This window comes from Eriocheir sinensis, unplaced genomic scaffold (genome assembly GCF_024679095.1).
Source record: "Eriocheir sinensis breed Jianghai 21 unplaced genomic scaffold, ASM2467909v1 Scaffold1129, whole genome shotgun sequence".
NCBI classification, from domain to species: Eukaryota; Metazoa; Arthropoda; class Malacostraca; order Decapoda; family Varunidae; genus Eriocheir; species Eriocheir sinensis.
This window is the reverse complement of record NW_026110440.1, coordinates 11,780-20,657: the sequence shown is the minus strand read 5'-3', so window position 1 is coordinate 20,657 and position 8,878 is coordinate 11,780. Positions and strand designations below refer to the sequence as shown.

Below are 8,878 nucleotides of genomic sequence, written 5' to 3'. Positions count from 1 at the left end.
GTGGAGGCAGCGGCCGGTGACGGGAGCACGGGGTGAGGACAGACGGTGGCCGACGCAGGTGAAGAACAAATTTAAATAAAAATGAGAACGTGTGTTTCAGTTGTTTCCATGACCTACTAATGTATTAACCCAATAGCAGCGACGGGCCAAATTTGTGGCTTTACCGTGTAGCAGTGACGGGTCAAATTTGTGGCTTTACCGTGAAGCAGTGACAGGCCAAATTTGTGGCTTTACCGTGTAGCAGTGACGGGTCAAATTTGTGGCTTTACCGTGTAGCAGTGACGGGCCAAATTTGTGGCTTTACTGTGTAGCAGTGACGGACCAAATTTGTGGCTTTACTGTGTAGCAGTGACGGACCAAATTTGTGGCTTTACTGTGTAGCAGTGACGGACCAAATTTGTGGCTTTACTGTGTAGCAGTGACGGGCCAAATTTGTGGCTTTACTGTGTAGCAGCAACAGACCAAGTCGACGACGCCGAGCTGCAGCAATTGAGGGATAACCCCGCTTTGTCGATGAGGCGAGTCGAGTTCCCCGGGACCAACGTGCACCTGTACGCTGACGCATCTACCGCCACCATCCGGCCCTACCTGCCGAAGAACCACCGGTACCCACTCTTCCGCCAGCTGCACGACCTCTCTCACCCCGGGATCCGAGCGTCACAACGGATGATGTCCTCACGCTTCATATGGACGGGGATCAACAAGGACGTCAGAGACTGGACCCGCACCTGCGTCCAGTGCCAGGCTTCCAAGGTGACGCGCCACACCGTCTCGCCTCCAGCAGCGTTCACGCCCCGATCCTCCAGACTCGAACACGTCCACGTCGACCTCGTCGGCCCACTTCCACACTCCAACGGCTACAAGTACCTCCTCACCTGCGTTGACAGGTTCACACGCTGGCCCGAAGCTGTCCCGGTCGAAGACATAACAACGGACACCATCGCCAGAGCCTTCGTCAACACCTGGGTGTCGCGCTTCGGTACGCCTCTCAGCCTCACATCCGACCGTGGAAGCCAGTTCGAGTCGAGCCTTTGGGACAAGGTCATGTCCATCCTGGGGATTAAGCGGATCAGAACCGCCAGCTACCATCCTCAGTCAAATGGCCTTGTCGAGCTTCCACCGCCAACTCAAGGCCTCGCTGGCAGCAACAGTTCAGGACCGCAGCGACTGGACTACGACTCTGCCTCTAGCCCTCCTCGGCATACGGACGTCCCTCAAAGAAGACTTTGGCCACTCCTCTGCAGAGCTCCTGTACGGCACCACTCTCCGCCTTCCAGGAGAGGTTCTCTCGCCCACTCCTGGCCCTCCCTGCGACATACAGGACTACGCCAGGAACCTCAAGAACGCCATGCAGAGACTCCAACCAGTGCCGCCACATCACCCTCCAAGACGTTCGTGAGCCAGGACCTCGACACCTGCACACACGTGTTCGTACGGGTGGACGCCGTAAAGAAGCCCCTACAACAGCCATATGATGGCCCGTTCGCTGTCACCAGGAGGACGCGTAAACACGTCACCATTGACCGCCACGGAAAATCCGATGTCATCGCCATCGACCGGGTCAAGCCCGCGTACCTCCTGCAGCCAGATCCTCCACCCACCAACACCGTGTTAGTGTCCCCCAGACCAGTACTGACCGACAAAATCCAGTGCCGCAAGAGACATGTAACGTTCCTCCTCCCTCGTCACTAGGGGGGGAGTTATGTAGTGACCCTCTAAGTCTCTCCATTTTCTATTGCTCATCCCGTTCTCTCCATCTTCCATTTCTTCAGTCTACCCTTAACTCATCACGCTCTCTTTCTTTTCTCTCACTTTCAACACACACCATTCCATTTCATCTATTACACATATTCATCACACATTAATTTCTTTTCTTACGAGTCACTACATATTATAAATGTATATAATCATTCTTATTATTATAAGCGACATTATGTGCAACTAACATCACCAAAGAGCTAATATTATAAACGCTACTGTATATCAACCATTATAAATATTCATTCATAATATTCAAATACATGTATAGCCTCAAAATAAATGTCTTCCTCAATGGAGTCACCACTGGTTATTAGTTGTGTCTTTTAACCTACAAGGCGGCCTTAGCGGATCCAAACGGCGTTGTACCAGCTACAACGTATGCTGCCTCGAAAACATACAAACAGTAATGTTTGGTTTTCGCTGTAGCGGCCTAGGCTGCCGCTACAACACCAACCTGCAAATGCGTGTCCACTCTCAAAGTCTTGTACCAGGAAAGACGGCATGGGATAATATATTATAAAATCTCTCTCTCTATCAAGGGCTGTATAACATAAGATAATTAATCGATACTCTCTCTCTCATATTTGTTTTTTTACATACTTTTCTTCCTCTACCCTCCCTCTCTCCAACACAAAATGTCTCCTGGTCCTCAATAACGAGATTCACTTATATTTATCATTAAAATAGTTAATTCCCCTTGTTTCTTGGCAATACAGTGTATTTGTATATGCATACAGTCCCTTACAAGCTGGATAATATTACACGTAATAGGAATGATAATAATGACAATAATAATAATTACAAGATAATTTAATACTAAGCTATTCTAACCTAAAACTTATTCAAACCTAGCCATACTTTTTTTCCTTACCTCCCTTGGCTGGGCCTGGTGGTGGGCCCAAGCCGGCAAGTGTTTATAGCGGCCCCATCTAGCTTTCCCTTGGACAGTCCCATACAGTCCAGGATGATGGTGGTGGTCTTCAGGACAAGTAGTCTGTGGCAGCGGTGGATTCAAACCCTCATCATCTATGACGCAGCGAACGCAGGACCGGCACGCTAACCACTCAGCCACCGTCTCCTTCCCCAGCCTGTGTTCCGACGCCAAATATGCAAAAAGTAATAATGATTTTTTTCTCATTTTTCTCGCTTAGAGGGAAGGGCCTTTAACCCAGTGGTAGCAGCAGGGATTATGTTTCTTAATGGTCCCTCCAAGCGAGAAAAATGGAAAAAATCACCCCTCACACAAACCATTTCATATTATATATAAAGCATTTGTGATCAGATTATGTATCATCTATTTTGGGGGGTTTATATCATGGCACAAATTTGGCCCGTCACTGCTACACGGTAAAGCCACAAATTTGGCCCGTCGCTGCTAGACGGTAAATCCACAAATTTGGCCCGTCGCTGCTACACGGTTAAGCCACAAATTTGGCCCGTCACTGCTATATGGTAAAAACACAGGTTTGGCCCATCGCTGCTACATGGTAAAGCCACAAATTTGGCCCGTCACTGCTACACGGTAAAGACACAGGTTTGGCCCATCACTGCTACACGGTAAAGCCACAAATTTGATGTGTCGCTGCTACCGAGTTAAGAAACATGATCCCCACAGCTACCGGGTTAACCGTACCTGCCGTGCACTCTACTACCACAATGAAATAAAACAAATATATACAGCGTTGCACCCCAAGACAATATTTTAAGAGGCGGGGAGTATGGAGATGACCGTAGCCACCTCTCCTGCCAGTGACATCAACGGCAGTGTGGTGAGAGGCCTATCCTGCCTATTTATCCTAAACAAGTGGGTGTTATTCCAGAAAAAACACCCAAGTCTCATTACTTCACTTATTTATATATTCAAGGGCTGAAAAATATCGGAAACATTAACAAAAAAAATGCCCGGTCAGCACTAAGTTATCCTAACCTTGGATTAAACTTAGATTTTAACGTAACCTCCTTTGAGAGCAAGATAAAAATTGACAGACAAAATAGGTCAATTCCGGCCCTCACGGTACCATGAGCAGACCTCTAGAATAACACCCGATGGTCTAGGATAAAAAAGTTGGAAAATTTCATTTAGTCGGCGCATCATCTGTGGTCATATGCCGGAGAGAGACAGAAGGGGAAGGAATTAAAGAAGGGAACAGATCCCAGGAGACGGGACACAACCCCCGATTAATACCTGGTACACTGCTGGGTGGACAGGGGCATAGGGTATCGGAAAAGCCTCACAAATTTTCCCACTCTGCCCGGGAATCGAACCCAGGCTCTCTCGGTTGTGAGCCGAGTGTGCTAACTGCTAACCACTGCACCACGAAGCCCCCAGGTCTAGGATAAGATACTGGTCATGGCTAAGTTATCCTAACCTTGGATTAAACTTAGATTTTAACCTTAACCTCCTGTGAGAGCAAAGTAAATATTGACAGGCAAAATATAGGTTCATGCCAGCCTTCGCAGTACCAGGAGCATGTATAACTCTAGAATGACACCCGATGGTCTAGGGTAAGTACATGTGGTCAAGGCAACAACGCTAACCTACATATTCCCCCTTAGAGTTAATAGATTCACCACCCCAGGTCATCACCACCACATGCATCACCTAATATCACCACAATCACCATCAATACCACCTCAGACACATATGAAATCACAACCATGATGATGCAAATGCAAAAAAATCAAGAGAAATAACACTGAAATAAATAAATCTGAAAAATTCGTAAAATTCACCCCGCCCGCTAGACGAGTCACCCTTAAAACACTTCTAGCTCACGTTAACCTTCAATATTTCCTGAGTAACACAACCCACACCTCATATCTGCAATAATACAACACAAATACACCCTAATCCTTAATATAGGAGTACCCAGGCATCTTACACTGGTCAAAACTCACGGATATAAGGTCACGTATGGTTCGCTCCCATCCGCCGGTTACGCCCTTATGACCTCACCGCTAAACGCCCATAATTCAATATCTAAGACACTCACACCTCATTTGACCCCATACATTAGGTCATTCAGCTTAGTTCTCCCTCTCATAGTGTTCAAAGTTCTTAGGTGTCATTGATAACTGAGATAATACGTCACATACGGTTCGCTCCATCCGCCGGTTACGCCCTTATGACCTCACCGCTAAACGCCCATAATTCAATATTTAAGACCCTCACACCTCATTTGACCCCATACATTAGGTCATTCATCTCAGTTCTCCCTATCATAGTGCCCGAAGGTCTTAGAGGTCATTAATAATTAAGGTCATATATGGAGCCGGACACCCCAAGCCAGTTATATACTTGACCTTTCTGACCTTACCGGCTTATATCCCGCTCTCCAACTTCACACACAGGAATGCAATGCACGTGTCGCCCTGCCCCTCAAGCCCCGTGCCACTACGTACTCTACTTTACCGGAAATCAGTAAAAAACGATGAACTTCTGCACGACCACGGCGGCCATTGAAATCCACCTCTCTCCCCCACAGATACATTTTCCCTATTTCCACCTATTACAAGCCTTAATTCACTGCCCTCACCCGCCCAAAACAATCACGAGGGACTATTTACCGTTTCCAGATGCATGGCTCCCTCGGCAACAGGATAATTCGCTTCAAAAAACACAAAAATAACACAGCAGCCCCCTCCCTCCACGGCTGGGGCCCGGTGTGTACGAGAAATGCCTCCTCGGGGAAATAAGTCGCGATACTACCCACTACACATGACCAATGGGGTAAAGACAGCAAAAAACGTCTTAATTTGCCTTGATTTATGTCTCTTTAACCACCTGTGATCTATATATAAGCGTTGAGATTGCCCAAACCAGGAGTATCAGCTCAGAGTAGTTCCTCCTATGTAATCTCCTATGTGTTTGTTTTAAAGCCTTCTACTGATTTTAAGTGTTTATCTGATGTATTTGCAGTGTATTGAAGTCGCAAAGGGACAGTTAAACGATAGCATTGAGTGATATATTGAAAATTAAGCATTGCTTCAAGTCCCCTTTGCGAGCTATTTTCCGGGTCTCTGTACAGCAAGAGCAAGAGCAGGATCGAGGCTCATCATTGCTAACGGAACTCCTCGTCCGATCTGAAGGGCTGGTCTCTAAAGGTTTGATCAAAACAAACCTCTATCGACAATATTAAAGCTTATTCACCCATGTTAGGAACGTCAGAGAACATATTATTTATTTCTAGGTTTAGTAACGTAAGAAAAGTCTACAGCGCCCCTTCAAAAATGGTAAAACACGCCACCAATAAAAAAAAAAATACACGATACATTATAAAAACTAACCACAACATATGAATTCACAGCACGAAACATTTTTAGACTAAACGAAAAATAAAAAACATCGTTCACCCTCCCCCTCCGCCCCCTACACCCCCTCCCCCGGGCCACCCTACAGACTACCCCCCCTCGCCCAAGACCCCTACTACCACCACGGCGATACCACCCGACCACTCCCCCCCCCCCTAAACACAAAATCGTTGATTACTCCGTTAATACTCAACCGATCGGATTCTAGTAAAGACCAAAATGTTCAGCGTCAAATACTACACCCGGGGAGCTCCACAAACACGAGGAAAACATGGACACAGCAAGAGGCGCATTCGAAAACCGTTAAGACCAAACTTTGGACCGGTATAGCTCAATAACGAAAAAAGCTATCTTGATTCTGACAGCGCCATCGTGTTCTCCGGCAAACTCTACACCTTGTATCAGTTGTTCATCAAGAAATATCAAGAAATAAAAAAAAAGAACCAAACACGTTCAAAGTTAAATTTGAAAACGTCTAATTATAGCTCATGTCGGTTCAATTAGTGATACTTATTTCCATAAACGTATCTTCACTAGTAAAGGCGTGACAGGTGGTTAAAGAAATGACGTGTTGTCTCCAAAACTAAAGGTCGTAGCGAAGATTCGAGACCAGCGTTGTATTCCTCGCTAAATTCTAAAACTTTCATTATCTATTGACGAATGAGAAAAAATAGATATTAAACGAAGAACGTTGGATCAAAGTTAAAAAAAAACGCGAAAAACAGATCATACTAACTCCATAACTATTGGTCGTAGCGTCATTCTGAAGGTACCAGCGTGTTCCCCGTAACTGGTTCTCCCAGGCGACAATTGGGCATACAAAACTTTACAGTATTAAATGAGTTATAGGCCTTCAAAGTTTCAGCACGTTTTTTTAAATCATAGATATCTCCGTCAGTTTTAGGCCTAGCGCAATTCTGATAGCACCAGAAATTCTAATATTGTTTTCTTCACGTCTATGAACCTCTCTGATCAAGCTGGAGACAAGAATAACGAAACTTGCATTTTTGAAAAAAGATGGTTTTAGAGGAGGTGAAATTCTGGCCGTAAACACCGGAGAGTTTCATAACGGTGGAAACACAAAATCGTTCATAGCTCCGTTAATACTCTACCGATCCGATTCTAATAAGCATCAAAATGTTCAGCGTCAAATTCTACACTAGATGAGTGCAACGAACACGAGAAAAAACGAGAGGATAAAATTGAGGGTTACGACCATTTCTCAGAATATAGCTAATAGCTTCTATAATAATTAAGCTTAGCGCAAAACCAAGACCAGAAATGGATTCCTCGTTATTTTCCCTCTCCAAATCATGCCCGACATTAAGACATTACTTAGACATGGATGCAGGAATCTATGCAGAATCAAAACATTCTGATAAACGCTTTAGCTAGGATATCTTGATACCTAATAAAGTTATCTCTATTCTGACGACGCCACGTTATTCTCCGTCAAATTTTACATCAGATATCAGCTGGCCAATAATACACAAGCAAAATAAGCAAAAAAAGCTATCTTTGGAAATACGCGTCAAATCTTAAATCTGACAACGTCAAAATATAGGCCGTGTCGTGTCATCTCAAGATATTAAATTTCATAAACATATCTGCAGTAGTTAAGGCGTGACAGGCGGTTAAAAAATGACATGCTCTCTCCGAAACTAAAGGTGGTAGCGCAAATCCGAGACCAGCGTTGCATTCCTCGTCAAAATATAAGACTTTTATTATATTTCGACGAAGAAGAAAGGATTGATATTAAACGAGTGACGTTACCACAAATGTCGAAAAAGTGCGAAATTTCAAATCGATATATCTCTATACCCATTAGTGGTAGCGTAATTCTGAAAGCACCAGCGTGTTCCTCGGAATTTTTTCTACCAGTTGCTAATCGGGCATATTGCAACACGCATTGATTCAAGAGTTAGAGGCCTAGAAATTTTTCGAAGGCTCTCACAAAACCGTTCATAACTCCGTCAGTTTTAGGCCTATCGCAATTCTGATAGCACCAGAAATTTTAGTATTTTTTTCTTCACGTACATCAACCTCTCTCATCAAACTGGAAGAAGGAATAACGATTTTTCAATTTTTTAACTTTTTCGTGTTAAGGCCTCGCGGGGGAAATGTGGTAGTTTAGCCCCGTAGAGTTGCCGAGGAGGGGGGTGAAATCTTTACCTGCTTATATCTCCGTCTGTGCTGCACGTAGAGCATCTTTAAGGATACCAAAAGATTGCTCGTAAAATTACCTTTCTTTCCAGTGCCAAGAGGGTAAGAATTGTTTAGGAAACACTGAATGGCAGCGTCTTAGATTTAGCGACAGAAAATAAATCTTATCACCATTAACACTCCCCGTAGAGGATTTCTGAGGATACGATGCCTTCTCAAGAAATTGGGTGGATGAGGATATTTCTAAACATCTAGAAGGCGAGCAGAAAACCAACCTGCAAGACTTGCTGAGAACAATAAGGAAAGAAAAGGAAAGGAAAAGAGTCGAAATAGCGCAGAAGCATCGACCTGGCCAACAGCACCTGTACCTACCAGGGCAAAAGGGTTCAGTTTATATAAGAAAATATCGCTTATGTCATTGCCCTGCGATGGAAGTGGTCACGTGTAATGGTATCAACCCAGAGGCTCGGTTAGCTTTAAGTTCTATAACGCTATTTGCAAAATTAACTAAATAAAGTTGGTTGTCGGCCACAATTAATGGAGGGGCCGTGGCCAATGGATTGCTTTGTAAGAGAATACGAGAAAACATACCTCTCACAACGCAACTAACGGATAGATTAGTAGTAGTAGTAGTAGTAGTAGT

The 8,878-nt window shown here is 44.7% G+C and overlaps 1 long non-coding RNA gene across 1 annotated transcript; it reads right to left on the bottom strand.

The window, feature by feature from the left end:
• Positions 1–1,381: 1,381 nt before the first annotated feature.
• On the bottom strand, positions 1,382–5,482 carry LOC126989299 (uncharacterized). The gene is made up of 3 exons (XR_007743163.1): positions 5,329–5,482; positions 2,633–2,849; positions 1,382–2,215 (listed from the first exon to the last, which is right to left on the bottom strand). It is a non-coding gene; the product is annotated as an uncharacterized LOC126989299 (long non-coding RNA).
• Between the last annotated feature and the right edge of the window lie 3,396 nt (positions 5,483–8,878).